Here is a 26,105-nt window from a genome sequence, read left to right on the forward strand (position 1 = left end):
TTCAGTTACACAAGTGTTTGCCCCCAGACTAGGATCAGTATTACTGTCCTTCTGTGGCTGTTGAACTTCTTCTATAGAGGCAGGGTTTCCAGAAATGTTAGGAGTAACCGGAACCTAAGATGTAGTCGGAACACTTGTTCTAACTTTCAAAGGAGATTTTGAACCGGTTAAACGAGTTCGCTTTGCCCGTACTGTTTTCGATTCCGGGGACAAAGACGGTTGACTCGTAAGCCTCCGCGAACGACGGGGTTTCAATTGACTTTCTTCCACGATTGTGGATTACTCGATTAACCAAAATATTAAAAGGGGAAATTTGTGTTTCCGATTTGAATTAATTTTATTAGACACTTTTAGACACAACTTGCTTTTTCACTTTTTAAGAGTCGAGAAAAAGCTAAAGATGACTCTAGTCTCCTTCGATGTATTAACGAGCCCGAAGTGACAAATGCTCGGATGGACTTTTTCAGTTATAGAGTTTGAAAAAAGCCAAAAGAAACTGCTCTGGAGATCTAGGTAGAGGGTGTGCCAAACCTTTCGCAAAACCACAGAATACGTTTTACGGTACGAGTGGTCGATCTTCGTGAATGCTGTGTTCACTGCATTGCGATCAGTAGGGTGGCCGACACGGTTTACTATGGATAAAGGCTTTGATCCTACAGGGGTCTCCCAATATATACGCGACGGTACGTGGGAGCACAAGTCCGTATTAGTGCCACCGACTCTCAGGAGGAATCATCCACCTTTGTCGAGATCGACAGTCACTATGTTTAACGACGCCGGAACACGTCTCTAGCTTAGACCTCTAGATGTTTGCGTTATGTTTCAAAGCGTTGTTAGGTTCATTCAATATATTTTGAGTTGATCTTTTTTAAAGTTTACCTTTCAAGGTTCACCACGAGATGTATTGATACAAATTCCTAAATGCAGTCTGAGATGAGAAGCAAGCTTTTTCAATCTTTTCGACTTATGAAAATCTTAACTACTGAGGGAAAAGAGAGATAAAAAACCTTTTCACACAGATCAAAGAGCACTCGCTAATGCACTTTTTCCCTAAATCAACATACAAACTTAATGCAAAATGCAAAAATGCAAGTATTTCTTTTCTCTTCCTTAATGTTTGTGCAATACAAAAAGAAAGCTGTTGTATAATTTTGATTTTAATTTCAAGCGATAGCAAACAAGTTTGTCCAAAATCGAAAGACACCTTAAGATTTACTTGTTTCGACACTAGAAATATATAAATTCAAACCATATAACAAAAGAGACAAGCTCAATCAGCTATGAACAACAAACAAACTAACTCTTAAGATCAAAACGACACTTAATCACAGGTCTAGATCTAAGAGGCTACAACAAGACTGGTTCACTTTCGTTATGGGAAACTGTAAATGACACAAGAAATACAAAAGAACAAACACAGTTTCTTTATACAACTGAGGCAGAATAGTGACAAAGGAAGTTGGTTTCAGATAGGCACACTGACTAGCAACAAACAACAAAAACAAGAGTGAAAACAGGGCAAGACATAGCAGGAAACCCCAGTAGCACAAGCCAAGACTGGTCCAGCGCAGGTGGAACACTGCCTGTTTGACCTTCAGTGCAGGTAGCCCCTTCGGAAACTGCGCTAAAATGCAGACAACCTTTGTACAGCCTGCACTGAAGAACGAGACTTTCATCTCTCTTGGTTTCCGGGTCACAGATTGCTCAAAAATTCACAGTTTTTGCTCAAATCAGAAGCTATCAGTCAAGGACACACTAAGGGATGGATAGGAGGATGAAAAGCTATCACTAAGAGCTTATTAGAGTCCTTGTGGATCAGCTCTTCAAATCATAAACTTGCCTAGAAACTGAGCTAGAGTAGCTGCCCTCTACTTTGTATTTGATAGATCCAAATACAGTTCGATTCGGTACTCCCTTTGTTTATGAAATGAATAGCAAAAACACAAACAACCAACAAGATACGATCCCCAGCGGAGTCGCCAATTTTTTGTTGGGAAAAGTATCCAATACGGAATGACCCTATCCCACTCTAAGGGTGATAGTACCTCAGCAACAACTGAATGCAAAGCTATTCAAGATTACTTCTTTATGAGATGAGAGAAGGAAGAAAAGGATGATCTACTAACCGTTATCTTGCGCTAATAGTCGATCCAGTCTTCACTCCTTGCTGCTTGCTCCTAGCTCCTTGCTCTTTCACCGGCCCAGCTACACAAAGATCCTGTAAAAGCACAAGAAAAGGAAACTACAAGAAGCATACATCCATAATCGATTCAGGGATTAGCATAAATCAAATATACAAGCATCAATTCATCATCAAGACACATGCATATAGAAGAACCTCAAATACTTTATTAATAGAAGAAGCAAAGTTCTGAGAGAGTTACAACCATAATAGGCCCAATCCAGCAACACCTCCCAGCAGAAAGAAATCTCCTCTTCACCTCCTTCAAACAAATCACCCAATAGCTCTATACTCAAACCAACAGCACTTCCTTACTTGCACAAAATTCCAGCCCCCCTAGACCTCATGAGAGAGATCTATATATAGGGTTTTGGAGAAAGGATGAGTCATCTTGAGACTGGCATGAAGGTGACTAGTGTCCTCTCCCACTTTAGTTAATCTTTAGTTCCTGAGTCCACTTGGAGATTCTTGCTTCCACTTGGAGACCAAGACCCTCTTACTCATCACAAGGCGAATTCCTTGACCCAAGTGTCAGTTTGGAAGCTTCCTGGGCAGTTGACACCTTGCAGAATGACTGTGCCACTTGGCCAATCTCGCCCAGCGCAGGTAGCCTTCATTAATTTTGACCTTCAGCACAGGTACAGAGAGGAGCAGTTGACATTCAGCGCAGATTCTCAGTGGAGCAGCTGACATGATCCAAAAATAGCCTGTTTTTGAGTGTTTTCAGGTGGAGAACTGATTTTCAGTGTTGTGGTTTGCTGACCTTGTTCCTTTAAGGGTAAGAACAACATGTTTAGGGACTTTGGATCCCTCAGATTATTGACATTTCATGCTCCATGCTGTTAGGCACAAAAATGTCTATAACACTCCTTCTAGGTAGTTCGTGAAGACTGGACAATGGTCCTTGTCATGCCCCTGGCCTTTGCATTTTATGCACCATACCTCCTCATGCGCTTCTGGGCAAGTTGTCCTATCCTGTTTCAAACTCTGCATTTCCAGACACAAATTTTTCAGCTGTGCGTGGATTTGTTGGACTCCCAGGCCAGGATCTTGTATCGAGGTCTCATCCAGTCTCATTGCAATCTCCAAAGCTTCGACCTGGGTGGATAACTACTGATGTGAGAGCATGGTCCTTAGATGCGGAATTAGTGACGCTACAAACCATGTGCGATGCTATCCATCCATCACGGTCATGTTGGATTCAGGGAAAAGAGCATTTATGCTAAATGAACCACGCCTTATTTTCGGGATAAATGGACCCTGCCCAAAAAGATATGGGGCATGCCTCAGAGTAAGTAGACTGGTTGGAAATGAGCCTATCTCTGGCAGTGATTGGCGACTATGATGATAGCTATGATAGCTCTAGTCAACTAATGGAAACAACATACATGGCTCAATATCCTCTGGTGGCTCTTCTATTACTGGCTCTTCTATTTCCTTTTCTTTCAACTCGGGAAGAATGGGTGCGGGAAGAATCATACCCTTTAGTCTCTGATCTAGCTCCTAGGGGGTATCACCTGGAAGCATCATGATTTCCTTAAACCCGATAATCGATTGTGTCTCTGATTTTGGCCTGCTAAATTCCCTGTTCAGTGCAACCTGGATATCTGCGATCCCCGCGTTTGGATGGTCATTAGAATGCTTAATATACCATGTCAGTGCATGATCCTACAATGTGCTTACCAGCGTTGCCTTCTTTATATTGTCATCCATGACTCCTTGTGCTTCCCATACAGCTTTTACTATGAACCAAAATTGGTCTAGATCTTCGTTTCCTACTCCTTTGAACACCGACAATTTTATCGCGCTCGCCATATTAAACTGTGGTGGTGGCAGAGGTGGTGTGGGTGGAGATGGGGGTGAAGATGGTGAAATTGGTGGTGGTATGTGCGGAATTCGCTACCTTATTAGACTGATTGCACTTCTTGGTGAAACTTTTGCGAGCTCTTCCTCACTTTCTCATCGAGGCGAAATCAAGGGGCTAGTTTCTATCTCTGTGTTACCTTCATTTCTATAGATCCTCCCATTTTGCGTAGCCCCAAACATCAATTTATTCACATAACCCACTTTTCACACAGTAGCATTTTAATCCAAGTGTTCAAAGATTTAATGTACTTACCTCGTGGTCCTTTGAGGAAGCATCGTTCTGCCTCGCTGTAGCTGACTGACGTGTCTACCATGAATTCAATGATAAACCCTCCTATAATTTGATCGAGCCAATGGTCCACAATGCGCATGATCTTATCTTCCAATGCTTCTAGTCTACGCACCAATTCTGGAGTCCACACAATCGGTTTGTCGAGCCTACACCTTCCCTGACTGTCTGCTAGCTTCATGATCCACTCATACAACCCAGAGGGGAAGGATGCAAAGAAAATTTCATGGAGTTCCGTATATAAGTAGCACTCTAACAATTGTTCCTTTAATACCCGCGGATTCCTATTTTCCTGTGCTGCGAACTCATGAATTTTTCTATCCAACCACCCTTCAATTTCTTTCTTTTTCAATTCCAGTGGCACAACATTAGACATCCGTTATGCAGATCCTAGTCCCAGCAACGAAACCATTTTTTGGCTTGTTGGGACCTAACCCAGGTTCATAGGTGATTTAGCCAAATAAATCCCGGTACTACTGGCCCTTTCAACAACAGTTCATGGAGCGCGAACTGAGGTTTCACCCGAAGTAGTATGGGAGGGTGCTAGAACCAGGTTTCTACACCCTGGAGATGTCTGATGGGTTCAAGTGGTTCGCGGTTTGGCCCTGCATGCATGTCGCTAAGCGCACGTACCCGTACCTCATAGCCTGTGATGCGGCATTCACGCAACCCTACTCGGGGGCTGAATGTTGTTATTACCCAAGTCCTTACTAGTATTCCACCGTTTGTTGATTAACTTAGCTTATTGTCACGTGTAAAGTATAATTAGAAATATAAATCATTCATACAAGTGCATGCAGTAAATAAATAGTATATTTGCAATTGATATCCAACATGTAATAACTCAAGAAAAAATACATAGAATTTGGATAAAAATTCTCTTTATTATTCTCTTCTTCGGTTATAGACTCGACTTCACCCTGCGCACTCAGCTGCAGGGGTCTTCGCACTCAGCTATGGACAACTAGATCTCTGCACACTCAGCTGCAGAGCCTTCTCCTACCCTATGACCCAAGATACACTTAGACACTTGCTCTGTGCTTCTACTTCCTTATCTCATACTTCCCTCTCCTTCCTTTTCTTTTACACTTAGAGGCTCACTCTATTTATACAATCCCATGGTCCGTGGACCATGGGTAGGCTGACATTACATTACCAACTAGGGCGGACAACCCTATGACTCTAACATACTTCCACGCTCGCAATTCGTGGGGTTTTACAACATCATTTAGTCAAAACATGGGCTTTGAGCCCCAAAGCATGTTGTAGGGGGATTCCATGCCCAACATCCCTTTTTTTAAATAGATCTTGTTGATCTCTGATTTTATCTGCGAATATTTTAACTTCTGCCTCTATCTTTCTTTCACGATCACTTCCAATATCTTCAATATTGCATGAACAAAGAAAAGTATCACTAGAAGACCAAAAATTTGTACCTGATACTTCATTTACTTGTTCATATTCAATCTGAGGTGATTCTGAATCTGAATACTTACTTCCACCTAACGGCCAATTGTCTCTCCTACTATCATTGTTCCTTTGAGATGTCTTCTTTTTCTGAGACGCTTTCTTCTTTAGCTTATTTCCCATTTTTTCTATGGATCTCCTTCAAGTGAGCAAGCTTCTGCAAAAGGACCTACTCTGATACCAATTGTTGGAAATAATACTAAGAGGGGGGGTGAATCAGTATTAGTCAGCTCTATAACTTTTTCTTTTCATACTCAGATTTATATATGCTACTTCAATGAAGGTAACTCGCGTGTACACGCAACTGTCTTTAAAGCAACGAATGAATATCCAACAGACTTAGGATTCATTTAATTCATCATATGTTGATCTTTAATCAATGCATCAGTATTTCATTAACCATACAAATAGTAACCATGTGCAGTAATAATTAAATAAACCATCACATATAAGCAACACACATGAACACCAAGATTTAAGGTGGAAACCCAATGCGGGACAAAAACCACCTACCGCTGTCTTCTTTTAATATAAGAAAAATCTGTTTACAATCTTGTACTGGTGTAGACTCATACCAGTACGCAGGCACCCACCTACAGAAGGCTACAACCTTCTCTTGTTTTCCAACTGCTACTGGAAGGGAGCTACAACCCCTCTAGCTTTTGTACTGGCCGATATGTTTACCACTACATAGGCGCCAACCTACAAAAGGCTATGACCTTCTCTCTTCCTCTAGGGACAATGTTTCATAAATTTTCAGACCAGATACTCCTGGATCACAACACCACAATCTGAAGGCCACGTTTCATCCAATTTTCATACTGGACCCATTAAAAACTTTTTAAACTTAAACTGCATCAACCGACATTCAGTTAATATGATCAATCAGATCACTAATACCAAAACACTGTGCTAAACCCAGAAACCTACATCATCATTCAAAACCAGCTATAACCTCAAAAACCATGCATCAGATTGTATACGCTACTTGGATGAACCCAAACTGCGTGTATATGCTACCTCCCCTAATAAAACCTGCGTATACCTTCAAAACTACTGCAAACATAAAATTTTGAATCAAGTCTATACCAGCTAGCAATACACTCAATATCTAATGTCAACTTACAGAGCTTTACATAGGCAGCGACAAAGATCACTTCTTCTCACTTATACAATCAATCAATCAAATACCAGCCTCATTATGCATTCAGCTTTACATTCAAATCTAAGAAGACTTCATTGATAGACAACGGTAGAACAACAAAATTTGATCAGATAGATCAGTCAGATCTAAAAAAGCAGCTTTTCTTTTTTACATGCTATTTTGAAGGGTATAACCTATGTGTACACGCACTTTTGAAGAGACGAACTAGGGTATATATATACAAATATCAACTCATAACTTTGTTGCACTTCCGAACTTTAGACAAACCCAGATCACGACATTTAAAGAATAAAACAGGTGTACACAGTCAGATATAGCCCAACCAATATCAGATCATCTAATAATAAGTCACTTTAGGTCTCATGATCCTGATCCAACATTGAATTCAAGGTGCACAAACTATTTTAGATGAAATCACAAACATAGCCCTTGCATCATAAAATATACTTTAGATATAAGTATTCCTTAGAAACCCATACACTTGCACCAACAACCAGAACTAACTGTAACCTCAAAAGTCATGTGTCAGAATGTATATGCTCCTTTAATGAAGAAACTTGCGCGTATTCGCCACTTCCTTTTGCCCAACCTGCATATACCTCTAAAGATACTGAATCATAAAACCTATGAACCAAAACTGTAGCAATCAGTGACATTATGAAGATCTACTATCATATTACAGAATTCTAAATAGATAGCAACAAGGATCACCCTTCTTTCTCAATCAATTAATCAATGAGACACAAACTCTTTATGCATTCTGTTATCACTCAGAATGAACCTCAAGGTTGAGAAGAGGCAATTCCGAGGTAACCACAGACCAAGCTTTTGATATGGCATCTAGCCCTGCCAGACCAGAGAGGTATCTCTCTTTGCCAACAAGATATGGCTACAAATAAATGAATTTTAGGCTAACTATGGAGTGCGGGGATTTGTTTAAAAGGTTTTTGGGTTGAATACAGCAAGAGAAAGGACCATTGGGCTTTGGAGTCGATGCCAGTTTCTGCCGAAAAACTTGGGGTAACGTAAGTGAAACGTTTAGCTAGATTAAAGATTGAAAATGTGAGAAGAATAGGAGAGAAAGCCTGCTGCCCTGTAGGCATCAAATAGGGGATGGATCTACAGTAGCAGTGTTAGACAAAAGAGGAACATGGGGTTTCTCAACAGAGAATCTAGCAAAGGATGAATTCTACAAAGACAACCATTACATATAATAACAAAATCATCATGAAAGGGGCACCATGTACAGATGAATTCCTAACACATCTCTTAGATAATGCTCTAACAAGGTATAAAAACAAAATGGGTAAGAGAATTATAGGAAAAACATACTAGACATTAACACCATGATGGATCCCAGGTCCAAAAGGTAATAACTGCTTTATTAAAATAATATTCAGGAGAAACTTTTCACAGTCCCAAGAAACCTCCTTCTGCTACAAAAATCGAAACTATCTTTTAAAAATAATCCTATAATACTAAATTACAAATCTATTTTTATTTCCTTAACATAGGAAATAAAAAGTTAAAAACAAAATCCTATCATAAAACTCTATTATAAACTAATTTTCAACTAAAATCCCAAACTATCTCGAGAACCATGAGAAATAGTTTTTGAAAACCCAAATTATGTGAAGGTTTTCCAAGTGGATTAATATTACTATATCTACTCCTTCAGGTGTGGAACCATATTCCACAAAATCTTCCTTTTGACTACCACCTTGCACCTGCCTGCACGAATTTTGGAGTTGTTTGATCGACCTGTTGTTCTGTTTGTTTCCCATGTGTAAGCGTTGTGCGTAGGGCCACACTCCAGAAGCACAACGCCACAACTAGATTGGCTTGGATTTTGATTTCTTGACCTTGTGTGTGTTGTGGACGTAGGGGTGCTGAGCTGGGCCTTCGGCTCTCATTGTAAGCATGACAAAACAAACAAGAATCCTTGGAACCAATACGCAAGGTTTCTTTCAAAACTAGGCCGCAACTTATCCTCCCCAAAATAATTTAACAGTTCGACTGCTCTCAGAGTAACCACCTGTATACCGAGTGTTGTTTCTTAGGTCATCAACATCAAAGTCATGCTCTCCCCCAGAAAGCAATTGATTGAACTCCCTTGCATTAAATAAGCTCAGCCACGATGGTGAAATCAAATCTGATAATCCTCTATTGAATGCATTTATTAGTGGCTGGATCTGCCGATTACGTTTATAGTCTGCCATTGCATGTACATATTGTAGCCTATTTTCATTTGTAGTAGTCATATTAGCACCACCCGGTCTAAACTCAATAACTACTAGATTTCCGAAAACATCCTCTGTTACTGTGAAATCCAAAGCATGGTCTCTAACATCCCCTTCATAATGCTCCAGGTACACAAGATTTTGATGCAATTCTGGATCAAGGCCAGAAAGCTCATCAAGGAAGCTATATCTGCCTAGCAGTTTCTAGACAAAAACATGAGAGAAACAGTAATCTAGTAAAATTCCCTCATACAAAGCTTTGCCAACAATTTTGCCGAGGAAATCAATAATCTGCACCCCATTTGCAAGGATTCTTGTTGATGGGTCTGGAAATAGCAGTCTCTCATCTGTTGAAGTTTTCAGGAACGGTCCATACCGAGGGTCAAAAGCAAACTTCACCATATCCATGAGAAATTCCTTAAAGAGACCTCCGTAATCCAACCCTGCCTCTGGAAGGCCACACTCATTAACAAATGAAACATTAACACAGAACTTCAATTTTGACCCAAGGGGATTCAATTGTGAAAATCCATCCTCCACTATATGGTCACGAAGCATTACTATCTCAATTGATCCTGGCCTAGGTCCAACAACCTCCCCTGTCATTCTTCGAGCCAATTTATTAGCTTTGACAAACTCATGGAACATCTGTACCCTTTCTTCAAAAGGAAACACATGTGGAGTAGTTGTGACCAAATAACCCATCGTTGAAGGCATGGATGAGTCTCCCAACTTCAAGCAAGTTGACACAGCTTCATGTGCTCTAGCTGCTGCAGAAATTTGAGGACGATATTTGACAGCAGGAGCAAGCCATAGAGATGGGGGGCAGAAACTACATCTACAATCTCTTTCATATAAAAAGTAAAAACACCTAACAGCTGCATCCATCAAAGGATTGTTATGATGCCCATAATTATTCAAAAAGCCATTGTATACCATTGTATTAAGCATTGCCGCAATTGTTCTTTGTTGTTCTAGTGTAAAAGGAGCCTATTTTTCATAGAATTCTTCATCATCAAGAACCATAAGCAAGTGGGCATAAGTCACACAAAATAGAAGTAACATTGTTGAATTATCTTTTGGAATGCCCTGAGGACCCTTCTTCATAGGTTCCAAGTCCCATACTATGCATGCATCATCTTTATCAGTATATTTCTGAAGAGAGTCATATTTACATATCAGTACTGCTATCTCCATTTGAAGACTTCCTTTTCATTCTTAGAAAGGCAGAGGCCCATTTATTGCTTACATTTCTGATCAAAATTTCCTCTTTTCTGCCAACTATATCATGAATTTGGTTCTCACCAACACTTAGATTGGTCTGGAATTGCTTCTAAACTCTTGTAAATCCATCCTTCTTGTAAATAAGAAATCTCTCTAACCACTCCCACAACTGTGACAAAAATCCTTGAGTGAAAGCTAATAAACTGAGAATAGGCAAAGGTCCACGAAAGTAATTCAAGGAAGAAAAGGTAGCAAGCAGGTATGAATACAATTGGGCAACATCTTGCAGTTCCAATTTTGTCTTTAAGCCCCCATGACCCAGATATACTTCATGCATAGAAGAACCCTCCCTTTTCACTGTAGCTAGAAGCTAGTGTAGATGCCACTACTGAGAGACTGGCCTCAAATACTTGATGAGCGATGAAGTCAATTCAGTAAATCCATCCCCATTTTCTATGCCACTCAAAAATGGTGCTTGGGAACACTAGAACTATGGTCATCATATTCTTCCTCATCCTCATTTACTTTCCGCTTTGATCGTCGTTTTTTCTCAATCCATGGCATCAAATTCTCTAAAATACAAGAAAGAGCGAACACATATTCTCTACAACATAAGCCCTCCACAAGCTATCCAGAATGTTCAGGGCTCTTGATAGAACCTAATGTCAAATTAACAACATTTGTCAGAGCCCAAGCAGAACTTGGAATCTCCATAAACTTTTGTAGATCCAAATTTGTCATTTCCAAGAAGATAACTTCCTTTTAAATCTGCCATTACCACCATTGTTCTCAAACATGGAGAGAAAGTTTATGAATGTTTAAGAGCAGGTAACAATGCAACATGAAGCATCTGTGTGAGATAAGAAATTGTAAGTATATATACACAAAAATGTTCTGCTACACTTTTAACTCTAGCATCATAACCTTCGAGACAATTTGTTTGATTTGTAGAAAAGACACTTTCACATAAATCTGATGGCATAGAATGGAAAGGACAAAGGACCATGGTTATAGCACTTGCAGTAATGATAAAAGTTTCATCTGTCTATACAATATCCTTGTTTTTCCTATTCATTGCACTATTTCATGTCATAATGTATTGACGAACTGAAGAATAAAGGCCGACATTTCTATTTTCTATCCAGTTTATCAGATTCCATACAACAAGCCTTCCATCTCCCATGCATTCTTTTAAAAAGTTCTTCCAAGTGTTTATGTCAGTTTAGGGCAACCATTAACGCATTTCTAGGGTGATAGCCAAAGCTATTTCACCTCCCACATTAGAAGATAGAGATCTATATTTGGCTAGAGTAGAGGAGCAAATTGAAAACAATTTATGAGCTTGGTAAAACCATCTGGTACACTCTTCAGCAGATCCAAATGCTAGTGAGAAAAAGTTTTTCTTTGGATCAACATAGTTAATGCTTTGCAAAAGTATTCTGAAGCACATCACCATGCATTGATCATCATCTCTTCCATCAACCTTCTAATATCGTTTGGCTGGCCGACATATGAAGAAAAGAAAGGGTCTTACAATATCTTCTGATATTTGTTTTGCATTCAAAGAAATATCTTCCGACTGAGTTAAATGTGCATCCCACTGATATCGAAGTTGTTCTGCAATATTTCCAGTCGCACAGTGAGACCTTTCACCCACAATATCACGGTCAGCAATGTATAGTGTACACGCGAGTTACCTTCATTGAAGTAGCATATATAAATTTGAGTATGAAAAGAAAAAGTTATAGAGCTGACTAATACTGATTCACCCCCCCTCTCAGTATTATTTCCAACAATTGGTATCAGAGTAGGTCCTTTTGTAGAAGCTTGATCACTTGAAGGAGATCCATAGAAACAATGGGAAAGAAGCTAAAGAAGAAAGCGCCTCAGAAAAAGAAGACATCTCAAAGGAACAATGATAGCAGGAGAGACAATTGGCCGTTAGGTGGAAGTAAGTATTCAGATTCAGAATCACCTCAGATTGAAGATGAACAAGCAAATGAAGTATCAGGTACAAATTTTTGGTCTTCTAGTGATACTTTTCTTTGTTCATGCAATATTGAAGATATTGGAAGTGATCGTGAAAGAAACATAGAGGCAGAAGTTAAAATATTCGTAGATAAAATCAGAGATCAACAAGATCTATCTAACAAAAGGGATGTTGGGCATGGAATCCCCCTACAACATGTTTTGGGGCTCAAAGCCCATGTTTTGACTAAATGATGTTGTAAAGCCCCACGAATTGCGAGCGTGTAAGTATGTTAGAGTCATAGGGTTGTCCGCCCTAGTTGGTAATGTAATGTCAGCCTACCCATGGTCCACGGACCATGGGATTGTATAAATAGAGCGAGGCTCTAAGTGTAAAAGAAAAGGAAGGAGAGCGAAGTATGAGATAAGGAAGTAGAAGCACAGAGCAAGTGTCTAAGTGTATCTTGGGTCGTAGGGTAGGAGAAGGCTCTGTAGCTGAGTGTGCAGAGGCATAGTTGTCCACAGCTGAGTGCGCGGACCCCTGCAGCTGAGTGCGTAGGGCAGAGTCGAGTCTGTAACCGAAGAAGAGAATAATAAAGAGAATTTTTATCCAAATTCTATGTATTTTTTCTTGAGTTATTACATGTTGGATATCAATTGCAAATATATTTTTTATTTACTGCATGCACTTGTATGAATGATTTATATTGCTAATTATACTTTACACATGAAAATAAGCTAAGTTAATCAACAAACGGTGGAATACTAGTAAGGACTTGGGTAATAACAACATTCAGCCCCCGAGTAGGGCTGCGTGAATGCCGCATCACAGGCTACAAGGTATGGGTACGTGCGCTTAGCAACATGCACACAGGGCCAAACCGCGAACCACTTGAACTCATCAGACATCTCCAGGGTGCAGAAACCCAGTTCTAGCACCCTCCCATACTACTTTGGGTGAAACCTCAGTTCGCGCTCCGTGAACTATTGCTGAAAGGGCTAGTAGTACCAGGATTTATTTGGCTAAATCACCTATGAACCTGGGTTAGGCCCCAACAAGCCAACAAATGGTTTCGTTGCTGGGACCGGGATCTGCATAAGGGATGTCTGATGTTGTGTCATTAGAATTGAAAAAGAAATAAACTGAAGGGTGGTTGGATAGAAAAATTCATGAGTTCGTGGTGCAGGAAAATAGGAATCCGCGAGTATCGAAGGAACAATGGTAGGCTCGACAAACCGATTGTGTGGACTCCAGAATTGGTGCGTAGACTAGAAGCATTGGAAGATAAGATAACGTGCGTTGTGGACCATTGGCTCAATCAAATTATAGGAGGGTTTATCACTGAAATCACGGTAGACACGTCAATCAGCTACAGCAAGGCAGAACGATGCTTCCTCAAAGAACCACGAGGTAAGTACATTAAATCTTTGAACACTTGGATTAAAATGATACTATGTGAAAAGTGGGTTATGCGAATAAATTGATGTTTGGGGCTACGTGAAATTGGAGGATCTATAGAAACGAAGGTAGCACAGAGATAGAAACTAGCCCCTTGATTTCACCTCGATGAAAAAGTGAGGAAGATCTCGCAAGAGTTTCACCAAGAAGTGCGATTAGTCTGATAAGGTAGCGAATTCCGCGCATACCACCACCAATTTCACCATCTTCACCCCCATCTCCACCCACACCACCTCTGCCACCACCACAGTTCAATATGGTGAGCACAATAAAATTGTTGGTGTTCAAAGGAGTAGGAAACGAAGATCTAGACCAATTTTGGTTCATAGTAAAAGATTTATGGGAAGCACAAGGAGTCATGGATGACAATATAAATAAGGAAACATTGGTAAGCGCATTATATGATCGTGCACTGACATGGTATATTAAGCATTCTAATGACCATCCAAACGCGGGGATCGCAGATATCCAGGTTGCACTGAATAGGGAATTTAGCAGGCCAAAATCAAAGACACAATTGATTATCGGGTTTAAGGAAATAATGATGCTTCCAAGTGAGACCCCCTAGGAGCTAGATCAGAGACTAAAGGGTATGATTCTTCCCACACCTATTCTTCCCAAGTTGCAAGAAAAGGAAATAGAAGAGCCAGTAATAGAAGAGCCACCAGAGGATATTGAGCCATGTATGTTGTTTCCATTAGTTGACTAGAGCCATCATTCAATACATGAACTACTGCATGGGAGATTTTTGAGTCAATCATTCATTCAGTCATATCTTCTGATCCAGGAGCTGGTTTTGGGAGTGTGATATACCATTGGAAATCTCTTTCCTAGCTTCTTCTAATGAACATGCTTAGGATATGATTTGTATTGAAACTCATGTACAAAACATCTAACAGAATAAACATAATAAGAGTCCCATTTTGATCACTGAAGGAAGGCCAAAGGACTGACTCTAACACATTCAATTTTACTTTCAGATCTGAGAAGACTTCATTGACAGACAACAGTAATATAGCAACACTGATATGATAGACCAGTCATCCTTGAAAATCAAGCTTTTCTTTTGTATATGCTACTTGGAAGAGCCGAACCAACGTGTATACGCACCTTCACCAAAGCGAACCAGCATATAGATCTGCAAATACTTACTTATAACTTCGCTACAGTTCTCGACTTCAGACATACCCAGATCATCACATATAAAGGATAAAACATGTGATAGAAATCAGATCTAGCCCATCCATTATCAAATCACATAATGATAATTCATTATGATCCTGATCCATCATTAGATATCATCCATCATCAAATGCTCAAGTGCACATTTAGTGTAGATCAAGAAAAGCATCAGAAACCCATAACATGCATATTTGGTTTTGATCTAACACTTCATAAGATATTCATTACTTGTGCACGTATCCCTTTGATCTTCTCCTCCTTATATAGTTTTAGGGCTTTCTCAATACCTTGGGCCAAAAACACTTAGGACCAATACCTTAGACCAAATACCTCAGACCAATACCTCGGACCAAATACCTCGGACCAATACCTTGGACCAAAACCTCGGACCAATACCTCGGACCAATACCTCAGACCAAAACCTTGATTTTCCATCCCATATGCGCTTTTCCTTTTGTGAAAGTGCATGCATACATATACACTTCTTTTTTTCCATGAGCCCGTGTGTATATGCTAGTTGGACAAGGTGAACCAACGTATACTTCTTAAACCATTCTCTTTCTTCAATTTCTTGATTCTGATCTGTAGTCCTTTGTTCCTTCATCCTTTTTTTTTTGTACCATTACTTTGTTCCCTCTAAATAGACTTGTTATAATGTGATTTTCCATATTACTTCTGAATTGATTCCTTTGAACTGCCCTGCATTTTGTCACATCTGTAAACACAACTACCATGCATTCTGTCACACCTGATATCTCTCTTGTAGATTCATCTAGTTACATAGATTCATCTAGTTACCATATATAGGTGAGTTGTTATGCTACAAGTGGGTTTCCATCAAGTACAACACATGTATCATAATGCCAACAATCATGTGCCCTCGGGTGGATAACAATCAGACAGAAATCTACGCGATATGGCGCGACAACCGTTGGATCAGGTGGGGCTGATCAACGATGGAGATCGGCCAAGCTAGTTGGCAATTGGGTGAAGCAAAAGCTAGTAGATCAAGGGAAAAATCGACAGTGGAGGTTAAAGGGGGAGAAGCAAATGTACGGAAATGACGGATCGGGTTTAGAGGGTGGTAAGCTGTTTATCGCACGCCCTCAAAGTTGTAAGTGGTTTTCTAGAATTTTATGCGATTAGCCTCCTCGGGCGACACGTAGCATGGGGAAACCGCTCTTATCGTGTGCCCTCGGGCGGATAACGATTGGACATAAATCAACACAATATGGCATGATAGCCATCGGATCTGGCTAGGCAGATCAATGGTGGAGACTTGATCGAGCTAGTTGGTGAGTAGGTGTGCGAAAGTCGTTAGATTTGATGAGGCAAATCGACGGTGGGGATTTAAGGTGCAAAAAGTCAGCGTTAAAAGTGAATCGAGCAGTGATTGGTCAAGTTTTGCTGTGAAAGGAAATCTATGGGTAAAAACGAGTTAAACCATGAATTAACAACTTCTACCTAAGTATTTCATGCTGAGGGGGAATGAAAGGGATATGAGGGAGACCAAATGACAGGAAGAGAGTGAAGGAGAAGATGATCATGAAAGTAACAAAGTAACAATGTAGTGAACCCAATGACTGTGTTAAACAACAAACTCCTTGTGAAAACCAAAACCCTATGTTTTTGGGGTTGCTGCAGGGTTTCTTCCTCATGTCATGGTCCTAGAGGGAGGAGGTGAGGCCAAGACACCTGTGGGAAACCTTGTGGATATTTTCTTTGCTAACCTGCTAATTGAATGAAAGCATAAATGAAGCAAACTGAAACACAACTAATCTACTCTACACTATTGTAATGAGATTGCAACTACTTAAGCAAATAAACAACTAAATCATGAAGCTATGCTAGTGTTGTAATGGAAATGAACTACTTAAGCAAATGAACATGAAACCATGAATTTTTTTCCACTGTTGTAATGAACATGCATCTAATTAAGCAAATGAACAGAAAACAGGAAGCTATACTAGCATAAAATTACAATAAAGAGGAGCTTTGGTTGCTAGGGTCGGGCCCTAACCCAAGAGCTTCAGCCCTCTAAGTTAACTCAATGCTAGCTCCAAAAAAAACTCATCTTCATTATAAATCAGAAACTATTACAAGACTTGCAGATTGAAAACAAAGTAGAGTTCTACAGTGAGAAGTCCCAATTCTTCCTAACTCTTGGTGACTACGAGTGACTAAAAAAATTGAGGTCCTAAGCCTCTCTACTAATACATCTGAAGTCTCCAACGAATTCTTTCAAAATTAGGGAGGCACAACTCCCAATTCAATGATAAACTCGTGCTGTCCTTTTCACTAGCTCGGTTTCCTTCTATTAGGGAGGCTTGGCTCCCAACTCAAGATAAACTCGTACTTTCACTTGCTTGGCTACCTTCTAGTACACATGATTTGGCTGTTTGCACCTTCACTTGCTTGGTTGCCTTCTAGTACTCCTGATTTGGTTGTTTGTACTTTCAGCTGATGGAGGGATATTCGAATGGAGGGGTAGTAAATGAGGAGGATTTACCTCCTGTAATTCCTCTCCCTTGTCCCATTCGAGTTTTTACCAAGGTCTTTACCATAGTTCCTTGCTTTTATCTTTTATCCCTGCATTTTCCTTGCTTTTATCATTTATTTTTGCATTACATGCACATTAGACCACAAAGAAAAATATCCAACTCTACTCATCTCATAAACAAAATATAATCAAAAGTATGCAATAAGTTGTGAGAATAGTTGGTTTGACTAAGCAAGGAGGTGAATTAAAGTCAATTAAGGCCCATATAATTACTCAATGATGATGCTCATCATCACCCGCTACTGAAAGTGTTCCTCATCCTCTGAGCAACTTAGTGGCTTTGGTAGCATCTCTGACATCTCATGCTTTTGCTGTGGTCTCTACTTCTTGTTTATAGAAGCTTGCTTTCCTTTCTACTTTTTCCCACTGATATTCTCTGATCTTCAAGCTATGTGGCAGTGTTTTACATCTCCTTATGCAGGCATGTATATTATCAATTCTTGGTAGCCTAAACATATCCTCAAAATGTGAAATTACTTGCCATTGAGCAGCAAGATATCTAGGTGCTAGCTAAGGATTATATACAATTAGATTATCGGTGCTAATTAGGGCCATGGGATTTGATTGTTCAGTTGCTTCTCTATCCCTGAAGCCACTTAGCTCTTTTGTTTCTTGCTTCTCTTTCTTGTTCTGAAATGTAGAGGGGTTTTCCTCCTTTCCCTTTTTTGCTTGACTGGTGTGCTGAGAGCAGTGATGGTAGCTACTGCCTTCTACTCAAGGACCTCTGGAGACACCCTAGGTGACTCCTCCTTTTGTTCTTCCCCTTTTGTTTCAATGCCTTCTTCCTCTCTATTTTTTCTTTCTCATCTCTATCAATTTCTTACTTTGTCTCCTCCTTTGTTCCAATGCCTTCTTTCTCTTTTGTTTCAGCATCATCCTTTGTATTAGTTCCTTCCTCATCCATTTCATCCCCATCTAGCTCTGTATATGCTTCTTCTTGTTTTGCCTCCTCCTTACTGACAAAAGGACTAACTTCATAGATGAGGGTTTTGATGTTAACCTCTACTGGTATGTTATGTCTTTGAATACTAACCATGTTATAGGGATCTTGAGGTTTTGTAGGGCATCCTCAATGAGGATTCTGGTCAACCCATGGTGAACTAACTGTTGGGAATTTCCTGTCTTTTCTTTGCTGCTGGAGTCCATGAGTGATTGCATCAGAAAATAGGGTATGCTGAGTCTTTGGTGAACTGGTGTTTCTACCCCAAATCTTAATTCTTCAAGCTCTCTAAAATGGTAGCCATAAACGACACTGTATCTACCCTCACATGAGATATACTTGATGAGCATCTTGCTTGTGAGGCTTGAGGAGGAAATAAGAAAATTATTTGAGAAAAAAATAGAGTTTCCTGTGTATGTAATCCACTAGCTTTCTAGAGGAAACTGGCCACCTTTTTACTTACAAACCAACTACCTCTTAACCTTTACAACTTTTGATCAAATGATGCATATGAGTGAGTGAGTAGGATACTTACTTGTGGCCTTAATGCCACACTGCAGTTGTCAAATATCAGAGGTGTTTTTGATGGTCATTCTTCTTCCTCCTCTGCTATTTACTGATGGTTTCTTGACTGCATATCTGATGCTACTGCTGCTACAATATGGTCATCTTTCTTCATCCTCTGAAGACTACTGATGGTGTCTGTGACTGTAGAGCTGATGCTGCTAAATGGATAGAGAGAGTAGGAGTGTGTGTGGATGTAGGGATGATGGTAATGGATGAGGTGAGGGGTTAGATCATGTCTAGAATGAATTTTGGGGATCTAACTAATCTATGAGTCAGGGGATCCTGTAGAAAAACACAATTTTCACATGAATTGGAGCAATGAAGTGAAAAACAATGGAATTTATGGAGGGATGCATGGTAAGGAGTGGAGGAGATGAACATATGTGAGGTAGGGCTCCCTTTGGATTTTCTCTTTTCTCCCTGATTGTCTTTCTCATCCTCCTGCAAATAACAATTTTGTTTTTTTTGTTTTTTTGTTTTTTTGTTTTTTTTTTTTGCTTTTTTTGTTTTTTGTTTTTTGTTTTTGTTTTTGTTTGTTTGTTCTGTTTGTTTGTTTGTTTTTTTATTATTTATTATTATATTATTAAAAAAAAAAACACCTAAGTTGCCTCAAAGAGGTTTTCACCCTAGCTATTGGCCCTGGGCACCTAAAGGAAGATTTTCACCCAGGGATCTTCTTTTTCTTTCCATTTTTCTCATCCTTGGTTCGCCTCATGGAGGTTTTCAACCCAAAGATGGGACTCAGGTGCCTCATGGAGGTTTTCACCTGAATCCTTATTTTTTTTTCTTTATTTTTCAATTACCTAATGAGGGAGGAGCTTAAACTTGCTCCACCATCATCACTGTCTTATTGATACTGTCAATGAACTCTTGTTTAGATAAAGGCCTCTAGTATATTTTCAATCTGTGTCCATTAACTAGTAATGGAATGACTTCTTCATCTATAGTTCTGATCTGCACTGAACCATTGTCATGGCATCTTTCCACCACATAGGGTAACAACCATCTTGTCCTTAGCTTTCCCTTAACGTATTTATACCTAGAATCATATAAAAATGTCCAATCTTCTTCTTGAAATTGCTTCTTCTTAATATGCTTGTCATGCCCGATTTTCCTCTGAAGCTGAACTATCTCTGTATGGAGGACGACCTGCATTTTGAATTCATCCAAGCCATTTAAATGGAACAGTCTCTCTTTCTGTGCATGACTAAGATCCAAATCTAGTTGGGCTACCATACTCAATGTATTATATTCAAATTCAATGGACAACAAAGCCTTTTTCCCATAGACCAGCTCATAGGTTGTAAATCCAGTGGTGGTCTTCCATGTCATATTATAGGCCCAGGTGGCCTCAACTAGTCTTTCTACCCAATCCTTTCTACTGTTGTTCACTACCTTGGTTAGGATGTTCTCCAGTGCTCTGTTGGTCACCTCCACTTGCCCATTAGCTTGTGGATGATAAGGAGTGGAGGTCCTATGCTTTATTTTGTGATGCTTGAGCAGTTCTTCAATCATGTTGGAGGTAAACTGGTTGCCTTGGTCTGTGAGCAGCTCTCTAAGGTACCCAAATGTGTAGAATACATTCTCCCTTAGAATTCGGCCACCTTCTCTTGTGTTGTTGCCTTAATTGCCTTGGTTTTAACCCACATAGTCAAGTCATTAGTGCACACAATAATGTGTTGTTTTTTCTTTGAGGGAAGATTGATAGGCCCAATGAGGTGATGTCACACTTGTCAAATGGCTCGAAAGTCACTTGAGGTTGTAGGGGCATTTCATCTCTTGGAGTAGGCTTTTCCATCCTCTGGCACCGATCATAATGAATAATGTACTTTTTCACATCCTGATGAAGAGTATGCCAATAATAGCTTGCTTGCAGCACTTTGAATGTTTTCCTCTTTGCCGCAAAGTGACCTCCACAAGGCCCATCATGATAGGTCAAAAGGATGTCAAAAACTTGCTCTTCCCTGACACAACTTCTCAAGATCTGATCTGGGCCAATTTTGAATAGATTGCCCCCAATCCAGGTGAAGGGGGAACTTTTCTTGATTATTTTGCTCTTTTCTCTAGAGGGTAGGTTTGGTGGGAATTGTGTTGATACCAAATAGTTTGCTATATCAGCAAACCATGGGGAGAGCACTGAAATAGCAAACAAATTCTTGTCTAGTAACTAATTATCCACCATTCCTTCTTCACTTGCAGGAAGATTCATCCTAGATAGAAAGTCAACAACAACATTCTCCTTACCAGGCTTATCAACAATAGTTAGATCAAACTGCTGTAATAAAAGTAACCATCTTATGATTCTAGCATTTACATTTGGTTTGTTCATTAAATATTTAATTGCATCATGATCAATATGCACAAATGTCTGATAGCCTGTAATGTAATGCCTAAACTTGTTCAATGAATGCACAATAGCCAGGAGTTCTTTTTCAGTCACAGTATACTTTAACTCAGCCTTTGACAGGTTTTTAATGGTAAAATAGAAGGTGTAGGGAAATTTATCCTCTACTTGACCTAAGGTTTCTCCTATAGTTTTGTGTGAGGCATCAGCATGAATATGAAAATGGAGGGCCAAGTTTGGGCCTCTGAGAATTGGTGCAGTGGTTAACTTCCCCTTTAGAATGTGTAAGGCCTCTTGACAGCTCTTTTACCATATAAATTTAGAAACTTTGTCCAAAAAACCAAACAAAGGAGACGCCAACTTGCTAAATTCCTTTATGAACCTTCTATAGCATCTAGCTAACCCTAAGAAACTCCTGACATCTCTCTGATTTTGTGGAGGTTGGACCCTTTGGATGATGGCTATTTTGTTTAGGTCCACCTGTAGTCCTTGCTTAGATATGGAATGACCTAGCATAATCCCTTCAGTCATTAAGAATTCACATTTTTCTGAATTGATAGATAGGTTCATTTCAATGCATCACTTTGCCTAGGTTAGTTAGGGCTTCTTGAAAATCACAACCATAAGGTGTTGAATCATCCATATAGATCTCTACAGCATCATGTACTAATTCAGCAAAAATACTCAAGACTGCTCTCTGGAAAGTGGCAGGAGCATTGCATAAGCCAAAAGGAAGGACCCTATAGGAAAAAGTACCCCAAGGATAGGTGAATGTGGTTTTATCTTGGTCTTCTGGGCAGATTTGGATTTGGTCGTACCCACTGAATCCATCTAGGAAAGAAAAGAAATTCTTCCCTGCTAGGTCATCTAGCACTTGGTCAATGAATGATAGGGGAAAATGATCCGTCTTTATGGCTTTGTTCAACTCCTTATAATTGACACAAATCCCCCACTTACCATTCTTCTTGGGAACTAACACTAAAGGAGAGACCCACTCACTGTCAGAGATAGGGTAAATGAACCCTGCATCTAATAGTTTTTGCAGTTCTTTTTTGACTATGTCTTTAACGGTTGGATTCATTCTCCTTTGTGGTTGATTGACTGGCTTGCAACCTTCCTTGATGTATATGTAGTGAGTACACACTGAGGAGTGTACTCCCTTCATTTCCTTGTATCTCTAAGCGAAGGCTTCTAGGTTTTCTTTCAAAATATTGCATAGCTTTTCCTCTTCAAGAGCAGACAGAGATGGGTTGATTTGAAAAGTTTTCTTTGTGCTAAATTCTATGGTTTTGACTCGGAGTGGGTTGAAATTAGGCAAGCATAAGTCAATTTGATGATTTTTTAGTGTTTCCTTTACTTCTCCTTCTAATGGTAATGAAATAGGAGTTGCACTTTGGAGCAGGTGTTCAATGAAGTCATCCTCCTCTTATTGTCCTCCTCTAATGATTGCTTCCAAAGCATAAATTTGAGCAGAATAAATCTCATCTTCTTCCTCCTCCTCCAACCATAAAGGTAAATCATGTTCTAGGGAGGGTTGAGTAGGAGGGTATAAGACTAATTGTTTCGACATGCGCCCATTCCTGATGGTCATATTCCCAGCTCTGCAACTAATGTAGGCATCAGTTGTGGCCAACCATGGCTTCCCAGCGATGAGAGGGTAACCAGTAAGCTTAGCCTTAGGTTGGAGAACTAGGAAATCTACAAGGTACTCCCAGGAGTCAATAGACACCATCAAATCCTCCACAATTCCCTCAAGGGTGACTGTGGAAAGGTCTGAAAGTTGCAGAACTGATATGGTCCTCCTTAATGACCCTTGGAGGTTAAGCTTGAGCATGGTGTCCTTGGTCATCACATTAATGGCAACCCCAATATCAATTAGAGTGTGTGGGAAAATGGTGCCATTGATGTGCACATCTACTATAGGGCTTCCAGGGTCTAAGTATTTTGGACATATTATCTTCCCCAACATTAAGTTAGATAATTGCCCAATAACATTAATGGTAGGGGAATCCATTTTTCTTCTTCCTGGATGCTTGAAGCACTTCTCCGTAATCAACTTATCGTAGATAGGAACATCTTTGATTTCTTGGAGAAGGGAGATGTTTACACATAGATTCTTCAATTCTCCCAGAAGTTTAGTTTCTTCTATGGTAGGCTGGAGTGGTTGGGTTAATATTTCAGGAAAGAGTGGATTTTCTTTAAGGTTACTTTCCTCTCTTTCTTCCTCAACCTCCCTATCTAGAGATGGAGGTTGGTTATCTGGGAGAATTCTCCCAGATCTTAGGTTGATCTCCTAGATTTCTACAGCATAAGCTGGGTATGATGTCTCTCCACTGTATCCTTGTTGAGCTTGTGTATTGTTTGGGTTTGGATTTGGTTGGGCAGGCATCTGGGGTGTTAGATCCCTATAATACTAGTGATTACCCCATTACTATTGTAGTTGTATCCCTTATTAATATTTTTGTGCCCCTATTGTCCCCATATTGTTATTATTGTGCCCCATAGAAACCCTCTATTGTTATTTTTGTGGCTTTTATATTATTATTGTTAGGTTGGCTGGGTTATATTGTGACTCCTTAGACTCCTATATATAGAAAGGATGTTTTGTCATTTGTATCATCCAAGAATTATTCATTTATGTAATGTAAAGGAGGTTGCCCCCTCGAAGAGGTTGAATTCTAAGGCGTTGATCTATCTTCTCTATCTTTTCTTGAGCTGGGTTCATAACATTTGGTATCAGAGCTTTGGATTCTAGGGTTTCGTTGCTCCAAAAAGGTCATCGTGGCATTTTCGCTATAACGTTTTTTGTGCGACGTTTCAGAAGCTAAAAGAAACCCATTTGAGAAGACATCGTGCTGAATCTTGGGTCTGAATTTAAGAGCTTTTCGTGCTATATTTGCGGAGATATGATTTGAGGAAGTTGGTCTTTTTGCAGACCCCTGAATTACATTCCAAACAAGTGACCTGGGAAAAATCATCATAACTTTCTCTCTAAGCATTGGATTGAAATTTCGTAAGAAGGTACAAAAATAGGTCAGACTGTAGTTTTCCTGTATATATTTTTTAGAGCCAAAGGTTGAAATAATGACTCGTGGCACGTCGTACAAGTTCACTCTGCTGAACTAGTCTATAATCAGGTCACTGTGGGAGATTTGGTATAAATCTTCCCTGGAGAATCCAATTTGGATCAGACTGGTGGCATTAGAAATAGGACATAGAGGGCTATTGCAGGTTGCAATTTCAGAACTAGATAATTCGAAATTACAGAGATACATCAAATTCAATATCAAGCTCCTACAAAGTGAAAAAAGGTGTGTAGTTTTTTTTAAATTTTTGCATAAGCTTGGTCTAAAAATTTAGTTTGAAGGAATTAAAAGGGAATAGTAAAGCATTATTATCAGTAATTGATGACCCGAGGGAAGAAAATGAAAACACCTAGTAGGAAACCTGAAAGCTCTAGCATGACTCATGAAGACCAAGAAGAAATGCAACATGATATATCAAAATTATGAGGCCAAGTGCAACAAGTGTCACTTGCACAAAGAGCAACAGAATCTAAGGTGGATGGTTTAAAGAAAGATGTAGAAGCTAAGATGGATGGTTTAAAGAAAGGTGTAGAAGCCAAGATGGATTTTTTAAAGACAAGCATGGAAGATTTGAAGACAGATCTGACAAAGTTTCTACAAGAAATGCTTACTAATGGTGAAAGGGTAGTAAAGGAAACTCATGGTGAGAACAAAAGAAATGTTAATCATGATTTCATAGACTCTAATGTTGGATCAAAGACCCACCATATTCCAAAAATCGATATGAAGAAGTTTGATGGCAAGGATCCCGCAACATGGATATTACAGATGGAGCAATTTTTCGATCTCAATAATGTGCAAAACACACAAAAGGTACGTATTGAAACTTTATATTTGGAACCAAATCAGTTCTTATGGTATCAATGGATTTGCTCTCGTAAACAAATTATCACTTGGGCAATTTTTACGGAAGAATTGACAGCACATTATGAGGATACAAAAAGCAACACTTTTTTTTAGCCAATTGATAAGTCTCAAACAAAAGGGTTCAATAATGGAGCACATTGAGGAGTTCCAAAAATTGAACATAAGGGTAAAAGATATTCCAGAGAAGCATAGGACTGATGTGTTCATAGGGACTTTAAAGGATAATATCCAACATGATGTTTTCCTTTTGGAACCTGATTCATTAGAGAAGGCATTCAGGTTAGAAAGAAAAATGGAAAGCAAAATTATGGCAACCAGGAAGCATACCACTCACAACTATAAAGATGGAAGTGTTGTTGCCCCTAGTCTTCCACAACCTATACGGTTGACACCACAACAATTGGAAGAAAAAAGAGCAAAAGGGCTTTGTTACAGTTGTGATAGCAAATACACTAAAGGTCATAAGTGTGCTGAGAAGAAATTATTCTACATAGATTGTGAAGAGGAAGAAGAAAAGGAGCAAGAAAGGTCAAAATAAGAGGATATACTCCAGGAACAAAGCCTAGATAAAGAAGAAATGAATCCAACCATATCTTGTAATGCATTGGCAGGAATTACCACTCCTCAAACCATCAAGATAGAAGGACAAATCAAGAAGAAAAAGGTAATAGTGTTGATTGATTCAGGAAGTACCCACAA

The 26,105-nt window shown here is 39.5% G+C and overlaps 1 pseudogene; it reads right to left on the bottom strand.

The window, feature by feature from the left end:
* Positions 1 to 8,954: 8,954 nt before the first annotated feature.
* Positions 8,955 to 26,105, bottom strand: part of LOC149184749 (E3 ubiquitin-protein ligase UPL7 pseudogene) — a 59,950-nt pseudogene continuing 42,799 nt past the window's right edge.

This window comes from Pinus tabuliformis, chromosome 3_2 (assembly GCF_031772625.1).
Source record: "Pinus tabuliformis cultivar Carrire ecotype Pingquan chromosome 3_2, CPIR1, whole genome shotgun sequence".
NCBI lineage: Eukaryota > Viridiplantae > Streptophyta > Pinopsida > Pinales > Pinaceae > Pinus > Pinus tabuliformis.